The sequence below is a fragment of the Pteropus medius genome, unplaced genomic scaffold (assembly GCF_902729225.1).
Source record: "Pteropus medius unplaced genomic scaffold, Ma_sr-lr_union100, whole genome shotgun sequence".
Lineage (NCBI taxonomy): Eukaryota > Metazoa > Chordata > Mammalia > Chiroptera > Pteropodidae > Pteropus > Pteropus medius.
In genome coordinates this window covers 1,609,921-1,624,222 of record NW_024351543.1, presented here as the reverse complement: position 1 = coordinate 1,624,222, position 14,302 = coordinate 1,609,921, and the positions used below count along the sequence as shown (strand labels likewise).

The 14,302-nt window shown below is 35.0% G+C and overlaps 1 long non-coding RNA gene and 1 pseudogene across 3 annotated transcripts in view; one reads left to right on the top strand and one right to left on the bottom strand.

Annotated features, from left to right (window-relative positions):
- LOC120586611 (uncharacterized) overlaps window positions 1-14,302 on the top strand; it is a 696,355-nt gene that overhangs the window by 58,685 nt on the left and 623,368 nt on the right. The window lies entirely within an intron of this gene.
- On the bottom strand, window positions 5,768-5,885 carry LOC120586908 (uncharacterized; annotated as a pseudogene).

Sequence of the window (14,302 nt, the reverse complement as noted above, 5' to 3'; positions counted from 1 at the left end):
ACTACATTTTCTTAGTAAACACGTATTGACTTGTGAATGAACTCATGTAGCATAAATATTGCACATATATGAACGCATGATGGTATTGATGTAAGCAAAATAATAGTGCTTGCTAGCCCATTGTGTAATGTTTTATAAAGCTGATGAAAAAGAATAATTGATAAAAAAGGTAGTCCAATGTAGTAGTCCTATGACTTTTAAGCTTCTACTCTAATCTAATATTAAAAATGGATACTAATGGTGCAAAGATGCTCTTTTAATTCATCTGAAAAGTCTATTGTTAAAAAATGAGAATGCTAGAATTTCAGGGTTCATCTTATTCCTCCTCGTGGTTGTTGTAAGGGTTAAGTGGAATAATGCACTGGTATTATAATGTTTTGATAATGATAATGCAGGTGCCTGGCTCATGATTAGTGCTTGAAAATGGTAGTTGTTTTTATTGCTGTTATTTTATTATTACCTTTGCTAGTTCTTCACTCCCACCACCCACACATATTTTCCACCTTTATATATTCTTAGTAGTAATACTGTTCTGTGCTTAAAATAAATGTATGAAATATGTCTCATATTGGCCATTAAAAATAAATATAAAGTTATATATCTATTACTTGCCAATATTGACATTAGCTAAGGGTAAAGTAGGACTCCATCATTGGAGCATGTGGAACTTTAATTGCTTGTAGATGACATTTCTCAGGAGCTGTAAGGGTGAAAAATAATTTCTCTCAAAGAATTATAGGCACATTTTGTCCCTAGTTTCCCAGTGTTCTGGCTTAGTACTTAGTGTAATTGCTCCTCCACAGCCTCACAGTGTTCCTTTTCTCATTCATTTATATGGGAAACAACATAGAGTATCTGTTAGGTATAAAACGTTGTTCTAGGTAGTATGAGAGATACAAATAGCGAGATCAGTTAAATGAACTGTCCTGACTCAAGAAGTCTAGTGGACAATTCAGACAGCGAACAACTAGGTAATATGTAAGGACTTTGGAGCCAGGTTATTTGTATTGAATCCATGCTCTGAAATTTATTGGTTGTGTAACTTTAGGCAAGTTATTTAGTCTATCTCTGTTTCAGTTTCCTTACCTTCAAAATGAGGCCGAAAATAACATCTACTGCATAGGATAGCCCTGAGGATTAAAATGGTTTGGTACGTGTACAGCATTTAGACCAACAATACAGTGAGCACTCAATAAATGTTAATAACAATATTACATTAATATTATTGTTAGATAAAGCAGAATAAAATTAATGACAAAACAAAAACAAAGTAATACAGTATTATAGAGGATGATAATACTAGTTTTTACTGTGTCTGGGGGCAATAGAATTAGGGGAGCTTTATTGGATGAAATGATGTTTAAACTGAAACCTTGAAGCACAATTTCTGTAGGTCAAGGAAGAATACAAGAGTAGGAGGGAGTTGATTTCTAGGCTGAGGGTATAATCTAAGCAAAGATTTAAAAGTGGTAGAAAAGTAAAAATGAAAAATTCTAGGGATGTTGTAGTCAGAGATTGGTATCTGAAGCCCAGCTCCCTCATTAGCAGTGTGGCTCTGGGCAAGGCAGGCTCAGGCTCTGTTGGGGTTCTCCCTCCCTGAGTTGTAGTGTGGTGACTGTATAGGCAGTAGGCTACAGCTGTAGGGCTGACCTTGTCATGTGCTGCCTGTTGTCCAATGTCTGTAAACCACTAATTTGTCTAGTTTTTAGTTGTTTTAAGGCAGGAGGCTATATACTGTTTCTGTTACCCCATCATTTGTGGAAGCAGAAGACCAACATATTACTTTTACTTTTCTCACCATTGAGTATAGGATTTATCATCTAATCTGTTAGCACCCTGTAGATAGTTACCTTTTTTTGTATTCATTACACTGCATTACAAGTTTTAGTTTACTTATCTGCCACCTTACTACACTGGCTTCTTTGAGAACAGAGTTCAGCTTTATCCCCACTACCAACCCACTACTCTGTTTAGAGTTTGGAACATAGCAGGCAGTTAATGTCTTTTACATTCAATTTAATTACTGGAAATTGTAGTTTATTGACATACTGTGAAAGACTTTGAATGCTAAGCTATAGTTTGGATTTTAATCAGTAATCCACTCAGGATTTTTGAGGAGGTAAGGAAAATTCCATGAGCCTTTTCTTTTTCTTTTTTTCTTTTTTTTAAAGAGGATAACTCTAGAAGCACAAAGATGGATGAAGGAGGTTAGTAGTTGACAATAATTAGCTTACATATTTAGGATCCCAGGCAATAAGAGTAGGAATACAAAGAGCATTGACAAGATCTGGTGATTGGATGTATGCTACTAAAGGGATTGTAAGAAAAATGATGACTCAGATTTTCACAGATGGTTGATCAATTCCTTTAGAATGAAATATCAGTTTTGTTTTGTTTTTTTCTCTCCTTTGGCACTTAAATGAAGAATTTTAGTATAAAATTTGAGAGTAAAATTTCACAATGTAAAGAAGTAATTCACGGTAGGGATTTCTTGAAATTCTGTTTTAGTTTGTTTTTTTTACTAGAATAAAACTTGAATTTAAAATATTTTATGTGAAATGCATTATAACTTTTATCATGTAGGGATAGTATTCTGTTGTACTACAAATAACATTGTCTCTATATACATTTTTCCTCATTATAATCTCTTTTCTTTGGATGCTATATGTATTGTATTTTTCTTTCCCTTTAGTTTTTTAAGTTTTTCTGAAAGATTGCTTCTTTCAGTCTTTAGAACACGGTAATAGACTCAGGGCTGAAAGTTCATTTTGTGCAGTTCAATGAGATAGTACTTGTAGAATGATCTAGAATGAGAATTAATTTTTCTCAAATATATTTTAACTTTGATTTTCTAGTATCGATTTCCATTCAGATTGTCTTATCTTTTTGAGAGAAGTTAGAAGAGCTACTAAAACAGTAGAAGTGGTAGTAGAAGTGGGGGAACGAGAGATATTAGAATAATACGGATACCTTCTAACGCCAAACATTTATATATAAAATATAATAGTAGCTCTTTGAAAAGTTAAAACACTTGTACCAAAAACTTACATTAGTTTGAAGGACATTAATTACAACTAATGGGTTGAATATGTGCAAAGGAAGTATTTCTCCCAATGAGTTCTGTTCACTTTGGCATAAACCTCTAAGAAAGTAACGCTTCTTATAAAGCGTGATCTAACCTGAGAAAAATGACACAATGTTAGAATCAACAATAGCATGCTGACAGAGTAGGGAATATTTATTTTATATTTTATTCCATTTATCATTTCAGTTTTGTATGTGAACTGTTACTGCTGTTATAGAGAATGACACACACAATGACTGCCATTTATTGAATCACCCTTTATGTTGCTAACTGAACTATGAGGTAAATATTATTCTTCACAACAATCTCATAAAGCAGATATTATTTACATTTTATCAATGAGGAATCTAAAGCTAACTTAGATTAAATAATTTCCATAAGGCTACACATCTAGTTATTGCAGAGTTATTCAGAATCAGTGGTATAACAGTTAAAAATGGATTGCTAAGTCTAATATGTGTACTGTTCTGTGCAGTGAATGGAGTTTCTCACTTTTATCAAGTAAACAGAAGAAGATAAACTTTTTGGAACGGGATGGGGTAAGGACTAGGGAGGGAGGGCAGATGTTTGTGTTTTTGACAGGTGGGGTAAGTTCATCAGAGAACAGAAGGCTGGTGCCTCACTGTGGCATGTCTTTCTAAAGCCCTCGGTGCTGCTTTTGGCACTCCTTTAAATGCTAATGTCCAGAGCAGCTTAAAAACTACATCTGTCTTGCTGGGACCAATTGAGGGGCCAGGAGCAATGGTGGCTGCAGGAAGGTTCTTATAACTTTTAACTCTATTTGGAACACCTTTTGTGAACAGACTTACTCAGTACAGCTATTCCAGACTGTAAGAGCCCATTGGACCTGATGCCATGTGATGAGAGTCATATCAGTTTCATTACTGATCTGCCTTCAACATCTATGGTCTTAACCAGTGTACTGTTTTGTATAGCAAGCATATTATATCCAGTGTACTTGATTTATTGCGGAAAAACCAACATCTATTCCTGCATACGGTTGTAAACTTCAAAGTGACACTGATCTCTAGCCCAGAGGGAAAAATATCAATTATATAATATGATCTCTTACAATAAATAGAGAATCCTAAATGTGTATAACCAGTTAGAAATTTTCTATTTCCTTTAATCACAATACTTATTTACACCTGGGTGAATTGCAGAGATTAAAAATCCCTTACTTTTCCAAGTTCTGCGCCATAAAGAAGTCTAGTTATTTGCCTTAGTTTCAAAAGAATAGTTCCCTAAGTATTTCAAAATGCCCGATTGGCTGCCCCAGCCATTCTATTTGGAAGCCTCTTTCTCATCCTCATGGCACATCTCTCTGGCATGCATGACCAGCTGCAAGCTAAACCCTGTGGAATAAGAATTCTTTCATCCTTTTGTGTGATGTGCTTCATTTTCAGAGTTTGGATGATCCTCTTCGGCAGCAGCAGCAGGCATTGTTAGTTTCAATAGGCGGCCCGGATGCACAAGAACAGTCGTCATAGAGAGACGGGCTCTCAGGGCCTGTGCCTTCGTGCCATGGTGCTCTGTTAGATCGCTTTCCCCTGCTGGATTAATGGCCAGGAAAAAAGGGAAACAAACTGTACCCAGAGAATCCAATTAAAGTACTTGAACTTCACTGACGTCCATCCTGTTGTTTTCTTAACTTCCTAACCTATGGTTAATTATTCTGACCAATAGAAAGGTATAGCATAAATTAGAGAATTATCTCAAATTCTCAATTTTCTTTCTTTTTAGTTTGAAAAGGCATCAAAATTTTGTTGTATAAGATGAAATAGTAATCTGTGTTTGGTGTAGTAGAACATTTTTGGGGATGATTTTTTAATCTCTAATATCTTCACCAAAGTCACTACCAGTATTTATTGTACAGTCTACACTGCAGCATTAGTTCATTCTGGGCACTCTGGCTTCCACGAATCTCCAGTTGATCCCATTCACATAACTGTGATATTCTGTTCCTGATTGATCAAGAATTCTCTTTCTGCTCTGTCATCCATGCCACTGTAAGTAGGAAAGTAATTTAGGTTTTTGGCTCTCAGCTTCACCATTTGTGAAATGACCTCTCCTGACTCGAAAGTTCCGTGTCCAAAATACAAACTAGGATTTCTAGTAATAATAATCTATATCTGTATGATGATTGATCGTTTTCAGAGTGTTTCGATATATTTTATTTTATATAATTATGACCATAGATCTGTGAGATGGGGAAAACAGGTATTATTGTCTCCTTTTTCAGATAAGGATAGATACTGCAGCTCAGGGAGGTGAAGTATCTTATCCCATATCAAACAAGTAGTAAGTGGCTGAACCTGAACTTTAAATTCAGTTTTTCCCACATAAGTGATGGTTTCCTTTATTAGGAAGTTTCCTTCTTAAAGCCTAAGTTTCTTCATTTATTAATTGTGTGTGTGTGTGTGTGTGTGTGTGTGTGTGTGTGTGTATGTGTATGTACGTGCACGCACTCATACTTTGGGATGGGCTTCCTTATACTTAATTGTGTTTGGGATGGAATTTTGTGATTTTAGTTTTCATCAGTGAAGGAGTCTCCTAGAATTTCTTTTTTTTCTTTCTTTTCTTTTTCTCTTTTTCTTTTTTTTCAGGTGAGGCAACCCTTGATTGACCTCATAGATTGCAAGGACCTTGTCAGTTTACAATCCCTTATTTTTTTTATTTTTATGCCTACAGCACCTGGTCTTCCTAGGTAGTCTCCCATCCAAGTACTAACCAGGCCTAACCCTGCTTAGCTTCCGAGATCAGATGGGATCGGGCTTGTTCAGGGTAGCATGGCATAGACCTAGAATTTCTAATTAAGAAAAATAAAAAGGAACGTGTTACCTTTCTAGTATAGAATTTTGGTGTTATTATAAACCTCTATCAAATTTAATTGTATTTTATTTTTCAATTGTAAAGCCAATCTTTTAGAAATATAATATACTTATTAAATGGTATTCTATGTGATTAAGAAAGTTATGAATATAGTAGAAGCCCTCTTAGCCAACCCTTGCTTCAGGACAATAGGATACTCTCTGAAAAACGATGCATTTCTATTTATGTGTTTACCTGCTGGTGTATGCTTACCTAGAGACATTTGTGTGTGTTTTCAATTTTGTTTATTCCAGTCAAAAGTGCGATTGTAATGTAATTACGTAAACTGATGAAATATGAGTAAAAAAGTATAAAGTGTTGTCAGTTTAATAAAATTTAAATTGAGTGCTTTGGAAAGACTTTTTAAAGGTGAATCACTAAAACAAATTGCGGGCTAATAGGTGTGGGCTAGACAACTGTGAAATGTTGCCTGGAGTCAGGGTAAGGGATGAATGTAAAAAATCTAGAAGGATCCTGCATTCAACTTGCTTTGTAAGTCCCTTTAAGCATTCGCTGACTTTAAATAAATCAAAACCTTTAAACTCTCACTGACTTTAAATAGATGATATGTGGTGGCACAGTTTAAGCAAGAAGAATAATATGACTTAGCAAATCAGAAGTCAATGACAGCCCTTGGTCCTATATCAAAAGGTTGGCCAATAGGTCTAAAATTTTATATTTTAACTTTAAATATGCTAAACATGTTAAAATTGCATTAACTGACTTCTGTCTGTATCTCGGTATCCTGTGTGAAATGAAGATGAAAATAATTTGACCTAACAAGGACTTTTTTTTTTTGAGCGTGTTAAGATTAAATAAGATAACACACGCATAACACCTAGAACAGTGCCTGACACAAGCACTAAAAAAGCTATCAGCAGCAGCAGCAGCAGCAGCATTTGAGACTATCTGCAGTAAGTCTTATGCATACTTATATTAAAAACATAATCTTCTGGATGACTACTACTAGCTATTGAAATATTTTAGTGGCAATACATATTAATTCAGTTTGGGTTGGCAGTGAAATGATTTATTTTCTACTCCTGCTCCACCCTTTTTTTCAGAATTTGTGAGAAGAGGAAGTTTGACTATAACTGCTTGTTTTCTGGAAATGTTGAGACCTGAAAATGTAAGACATAAGTGGAAGGGCTAGGTGTCATCTCAGCTGAAGACTATCAAAAGGATTTGGATGTGGAGAGTTTAAAACATATTGGTGGAGTTGCGCGGAATACTTTTTTACATGGCACCTATCCAGGCTAAGCGAAGATCTAGCCAAGGTGATTCTCACTTAAACACTAAGCTTCACATAGTTATCTCTCAGTTGTAAATAGGGAACAAAAAGAAGGAAAAGAAAATACAATCTTGAAAAAAATTCCTAGTAGCTAAACTCCAATAGTTGTGTGGTAGTCGAGTACTGATTGAAAGGGTGAGCATTGTACTGTATCCCATCAATTCCTAAATGCTTCTTTTGACTGGTAGGTTACAGATTTTCATTAATGAATCCACATTTAAAAACCGCTTTTTGGAGGAGAATTAAGCTTTTACCTGCTCTTCTTTCCAAATGCCTCCACACACATCTCCATGTCATTGCACATCCTGTTTTCCTGCCTAAGAAGGTGCTCCCATCAGAGAGAGGCTCAGCTTCAGGGTCAGAGACAACGCCAACACTGCTGATAATTTCCTTCTTGGTTTGACTGTTTTAATATTTGTTTATGTATCAGTGGCATTAGGATGAATACACTATCAACCAATTCTTTTATCATTATTTTTATTTAAACAAATGATGCCATTCACCTTCTACAGATGATTTATATGGCACTTCCATATTTTTTTAAAAAATAAAGCAAATTTTAACATATTTAGCTTACTTAAAGTTAAAACAAAATTTTAGAGCTATCTAGTTATAAAAACCAGATAGTATCCCAGAAAAATAGCAGTTTTTATGCTGAAGTACAATAGCCTAGGTGTTCAAGCTCCTACCCAGTAAGACTCTACCCATTATATCCTTTTGTTTCACAAGATATTTTTAAGGAGGTAGGATTCAAGAGAATTTTCTTCTTCATATGAAATTTCTTTTAGTCAAGATGATATTCAGAATCCCTTGCTAAGCACCTTTCTATGCAGAGAAAAGAGTCAGTCTCAGTGTGGATATGTTCATAGTGCTGTGTTCCTGACTCATATCCCTGGGGCCCAGCCCTTTAGTATTTTAAAATTTAGGTTATGGATTAAGGCAATTCTGTAACTGGCCTGGGATGCATTGCTAAACTTCAGGTGATGAGTTAATACCTCATATATGTAGTAGCAGTGTTTTGCTGCGACAATAAAGTTGAGGTAGGCAAGTTGGCTTTAGTGCATACTAGTGGTCAGAATATCATGGAACCCAAGGTTAATATGGTAGAAGAAATGATCAATTAGGTATATGTGCATATACAATGGTGCTCTTTCTATTTTGTTTAGAAGGCAGTTTGGATATCTTTGCAATAATATGAAAGGCAATAACTCGATCAACTTCTAGCTAAGAAAGTTCTCATTTTTCTGAATTGGAGAAATGTATGAAGGACAATCTAAAGATAAGAGGATTAACAATGGGAACATCTTTCATTTGCATGTTTTTCAAATAATATGTTTTTTGTTATATTGAAAATTTTTGCTGTTATCCATTGATTTAATAAATGCACAAACAAAAATCAGACTGATGTTTCATATAAAGATATGCTCAATATATACACACTTTAAAAAAGTATGTATTCATGCTATCTATAATTTCATTTAATCATTCATTCATTCATTCACCAGCTACCTACTATACTAGGGATTGTGTTTGTCAAAGTAGGGAAAGATGATTAAAGCATGGCCCCTGCCTACTAAAATTTGTAATCTAGTGGCTATTGTATAAAACATTTTTAGATTTGCCCTTTATTATAATAATGTATTGATCACTTAATTATTTTATATCTAAAAGGTCTAATTATTATTGTTATGATTATATATGTAGTATGCATCTTCAGTGTTCTAGATATTGTATTTAATGTACCGCCAATACCTTTAAACAGATTATAATTCCCAAAAGATAACATAAAATATTATAAATATGGACATAAAATGTTATGTTAAATTAACTTTATCAAGTACTTTATAATACTGGTGTTTGACACTTCACCCTCTTTTCTTTCATCTGGCTCCTTCTTTATTTGGTAGTGAAAATCCAGTGTGAATAGAAAACTCAACAAAAAGTCTTTTGGTTTTTACCTAGCTTCTAGTTCAATAAAATGCAAGCTTAGGAGCCACAGGAGATGAAGATGGAGAGATGTGCAGGTGCCTTACACGAGATATCTGATGTATGCCATGCTAAAGAGCTAGAAATGAAGTGGGATCAAGTGAAGGTTTTTAAGTAAGGGGACGACCAGTTATGTTGAGAAAAAAAAAATACTTCAGCAATTGATTGAAGAAGAAAGGATGTAAAGAGAAGAGACTAGAGTCTGTAAGACCAGTTAGAAGACAGTGGTAATCAAGATGAAACACAGTGAGGGCCAGAACTGAACCAGCTGTAAAGCTGTGAGGAACATTAAGATGGATTCAAGAGATTTTAAGAGAGGTAGAATTGACAAGATTTGGGGACTACCTAGATGGAGAGGTAGGGATTGGGTGCTATTTAGGAAAAATAAAGTTAGGATGACTCTCAAGATTTTCCCTTGAGTACCTGTGTGATGCTATTTGTGGAAGAAAAGATTATATTTGGAGGAGCAGGTTGCTGGCCAGCCTGAGGTTGGGGAGAGTGTGAGGGTGGGAAATAAGGAAGGATATAAATAGTTCAGTTGCATTTAAAACAAATTTACTTTGCTTTGAGAAAACATGATGAGATCCTATGACTTGAAAGAGTAAAAATTAGAGTAACTCTGGCATAGTGAAGCAGGGTAAGGAGAATGAGTTTCATGGGAAACTACTGGTTAGGGAATTTTAGTGGAAAATAGTCTGGAATCAGATATTTATTTTTGGAGTCATTTCCTAGATTTTCTTTAATGGCAGTTTTCCCCCATTTTGTTATCCAAAAACTAGACTGGTTTATTCAAATGTTTTAACCTTACGATGTGTCTGGGAGTCCTTGGAGAGTAGCTACTCGAAGGAGTTACCTATGTGAGGAGGCAGTATGGTAAGGAAGGCAAGTTCAAGTACCAGCTGTATGAGAATTGCTAGTTAAATAACCTTGCATAAATCACTTAGCCTTTTTGGATTTCCATTTACTCACCTCTAAAATAAGAAGGTTGAATTGAATGATCTCTGAGAAGCTTTTTAACAGTAAAAATCCGATGATTTTATGACCCTGTGAATAGCTTATACCTGTAGGATTAACATCTTTAGAAACTTTAACAACAGACTTCCAGTTAAACCTGGTGATTTAACACGTTTTTCCTTGTTCCTTCCTAGTAAGGGGCTAAACAATGTGAGTAAAAGGCTAAAGAAAATATGAATTCACAAGCAGAAGGAAGAGGAAGCAACATTTGAAAGAGAGACGATTTTTGAAGATGTAATGTGGATGGAGGAATTAGTAGAACTGAGAAAGTTACATATAGGTGCCCGCAGAATGTCTTGCCAATGAGAAAGCAAGCTGGTTCATGCTCCAGATTTGGCTAAAGTGTCGGAGGCAGTATTTCTAATGGAAGACAATAGCTAGTGTAAAAATAAATTATAATTAATATACTCAGAGAGACAGGAGAAGATAGTACTTCCATGAAACATGACAGGATGATATAAAAAAGGAATAGTCAGAATCAATGCTCTTATAATAGCTGATATAACTTTAATAGAAGGATTGAAGTTTTCCTGAAAATACAGCAAAAAGTCAAATGGAAAATAGGAGAGAAAAAATAAAATCAGACAGCTAACAAGCCCAAAATCTGATTAAGTTCGAGAAAACAGGGGAGAGCAAAGAAAATGATGGAGAAGAGATAATAAAATTATATTATAAAAATTTTCAGAACTAAAGAACATGAGTTTCCAGTGTGCCCCAGAGTCTGCTGGGTGCACCCCCCCCCCTTAAAAAAATGTAAAGCATATCTATACTAAGTACATAACTGGAATATTTTAGAATACCAGCAATATAGATAATCGAAGCTTCTAGAGAGAACATATAAACACTACATATATATTGGCTCAAGAATCACGATGGTATCTGATTTCTTAATGGCAGCAGTCAAAGCTAGAAGATGTGTCTTTAAAATTCTAGAGGAAATTGCTTTGAAATTGTAATTCTATACTTAGCCAAACTGTTAATCAGGTGTCAGGGTAGAAAAAAGACATTTTTGGATGCATGATCCTCTAAATTTACCTTCCATGGTTGCTTTCTCGGGAATCTTTTTGGAGGATGTGCTACATCCAAATGAGAAGAAATAAGAAAAGAAGAAAGAGTTTTGGGGAAATAAGTGATGAAAACGAGATGAGAAGGATGAAAGGAAGTTCCTGAACAGCACCTGTGCATTGATTGATTTTAAGAATAATTGGTCTTTAGTTGAGCAGGAAGATGAAAAAAATCCGGAAAGGATGTGTTCAAAAGGCAGATTTGAAATTGATAGAATGCTTCATGCTTAAAAGTGTGAAATGCATTCAGAGGTTTTACATTTCTGTTGCAGAGCTTGGGAATGGGGGACAACAGTGGCAGTATTAACTCTAGGAAGGAAAAATTGTTACTCAGGAAAGGAAATATATGAAAAATATTCTGGTTGGCTGAATATTGAGAGAATGAAAAGAAAAGTAGATGGTATGAGAGCTGTCTTTTATCTTCCATGACAGGAAATTAGTAGATTAGGTCTACAAATTACAAATAAATAATAAGAATATAAACATATAATTTAGAGATAAAGAGATAAAAATGAGAGAATTTTGAGAGGGGGCTCCAAAGGTTGAAATATGAGCTCCGGGTTCTTTTTTTAAAATTTTTTCTAAGGGTTTATTTTTGTGCCAAACCGGTGACATATGCTGAGGTGCAATATCTCAAATGCCCCAGAGAATAACAGTTTTGCAGCTTCTTTTATGCATTTGAAATTAAGGAGGGAATTTAAGGAAGTTTATATGAAGGTGGGAGAAAGCAAGGCAGAGATTGGATTACAGGATAGTTAACAAGATTATGTGCTCTCATGAGGGTGATTATGGCTTATTTCAAAGGTGTGTTAACCTAGATGCACAGAAACAATAGACTGAGCTTGCTTAAGGCAAAGAAACTTTATGCTTGGGACATGACTACCTACCATGACCTGCCTAGTTAGGAATTTGTAATCAGATCACCATGTGAGGTTACTTTCCTTAGAACCCTCTTTTTCCGACCACCATTCTCCCTTTTGGTCATAAATCAATCTGAAGGATGCATTGACGACCAACCTTTCGGTGTGATTGTGTGGTCTCATGGCACTAGGAAGGCTCATTCCTAGAAAGTCTCGGTATTCGTGTCATCTTGTTGATCATTGGGGTTAGGGCAATATTATAACCATGGCATCTGAGTTGAGGCTGAATTTTCCCAGAACGGGAAGGGCAGATAAAAAGAAGGCAGTCAGGTCTTACGGCGTTCGTCGTGACAAAACATTCTGGATCTTTTCTGTCCTGTGAAATATTATGATCTGAGTTTTGCTTTTGTCTCATTTTTCTGTGTTTGGCATTTTCTAGTGTAACATTTACATAAGCCATAAAAAGAGTATTAACAGTTATCTTACATGTTGATAATCATAAAAAGTTGGACTATATAGAAAAATCCAAAGAAGAAATATAACTATTATTATGACCTAATATCATTAGCAGACAGGTAAAGATAAACAACTGGTTTCTGAGTTCAGTATCAATATACAAGCCTTGTCAATGTCTTTGGAGAACTTTCTACCTCTGATGTCAGCAGCTTCTCATTCTAGAGGATTTTGATAACCATTGTAGACAGAGGCAGGTGTCAGAGACAGGTAGATGCCCTTTTGTAGTTAGGTGCCTGATGAGGTCCCTTCCAACTAGTTTGGAGAGTATCTTTTATTTGATGTCCTTGTCAAAAAACAATGTCTAAATTATTTGTTTCCTGGGAGCTTGTTATTAAACCTTTTTTTAAAAAAATAAATATTGCGGTACTGTTTAATTAGTAAACTATACAGATGTAGTCCTTTAAAAACAATGAGAAATGACAATTTAAAAAATCTAAGAGATTAGAAAGTATTTTGGATTTTGATTTTTCAGTAAAAGGAGTAACTATTGATGAAGTGTACATATTTGACTTATCTGGAAGAATTAAATTGTTTATACACTGGCATAGCTGAAATTTGAACATTCTGTCTCTTGAGAATCAGTGTTATTTGGAGGGGTTTCTTCTTATCTCTAAAAGGTATATGTGTTGTTTGCATGGTAAAAGCAATGGTGAGAAATTTAAAAGTTGTTGCTACAATTCTCAGACCTTAAGTAAGTGTTCCAAAGAAAAGAAAGTCATTAACTACTGATGGCTAAGGAGAAATAGAAAAAACATGAGTAAATTTTCATTTAGCTTTGTAGGTATAGTCATATAAGACAAATTAAGCATAGTTCACTTGTTAAACAAAGAATAGCTTCCCTTCATTCCAAATAATGTCTAAATACTTAAGATCAAAAACTTCACATGGGTAGTTTATGCATTCTCATGGAATGCTTTTAACTGTTCACTGACTCATTACCTATTCATCTATAGCTAATGTAAAACCACTTTTGTTGTGGTTTATAAAAATATGGAGGTTATATGATTCAGTTCATGCAGTTCAGAATTTAGATTATCTTTCAATAATCAAAAACATCCTTTACTAAAAAATCCGGTATGAGTGTACTCAAAATATCAAGTGCTTTTGAAGTTTTAAAATAAAAAAACTCCCAACAACAAAAATCCGACAACAAAGGAACAAAAAAACCCCAGAACACGTAAACAAAAGTGTTTAGCAGACATCCTTAAACCTCCTTGAGAGAATTTTTAGAACATAAGAGGGGCAGAGACAGAGACCGAGGTAAAAAGGGGGAATTTCTCCTTGAATTTTTTTTTTTTTTAAACCAAGGACATTTGATGTTGAGAGGAAGACAGGAGAAATGAAGAAAGAACATGATTTGTCTCAAAGATTTATTTTGTAATTGATTGTAGCTTATAAAGGTTTTCATTGATAGTTGTATGGGAGGGAGAATTCTAAGTTTCAATGCTGACACTTTGAAGAGTTGCCCTGTTGTTGCAGCTGCTTGGGCAGCCTTGCTCAAACATCAATGGTGCATTGTGGCAGCTTGCTCTGCTTCCCTGTTTCTGATGGACATTCTCCAGGCAGTGAAGGGCAAAGGGGCTGGCAATGCTGGCAACTGGCATAATAGAAGTGT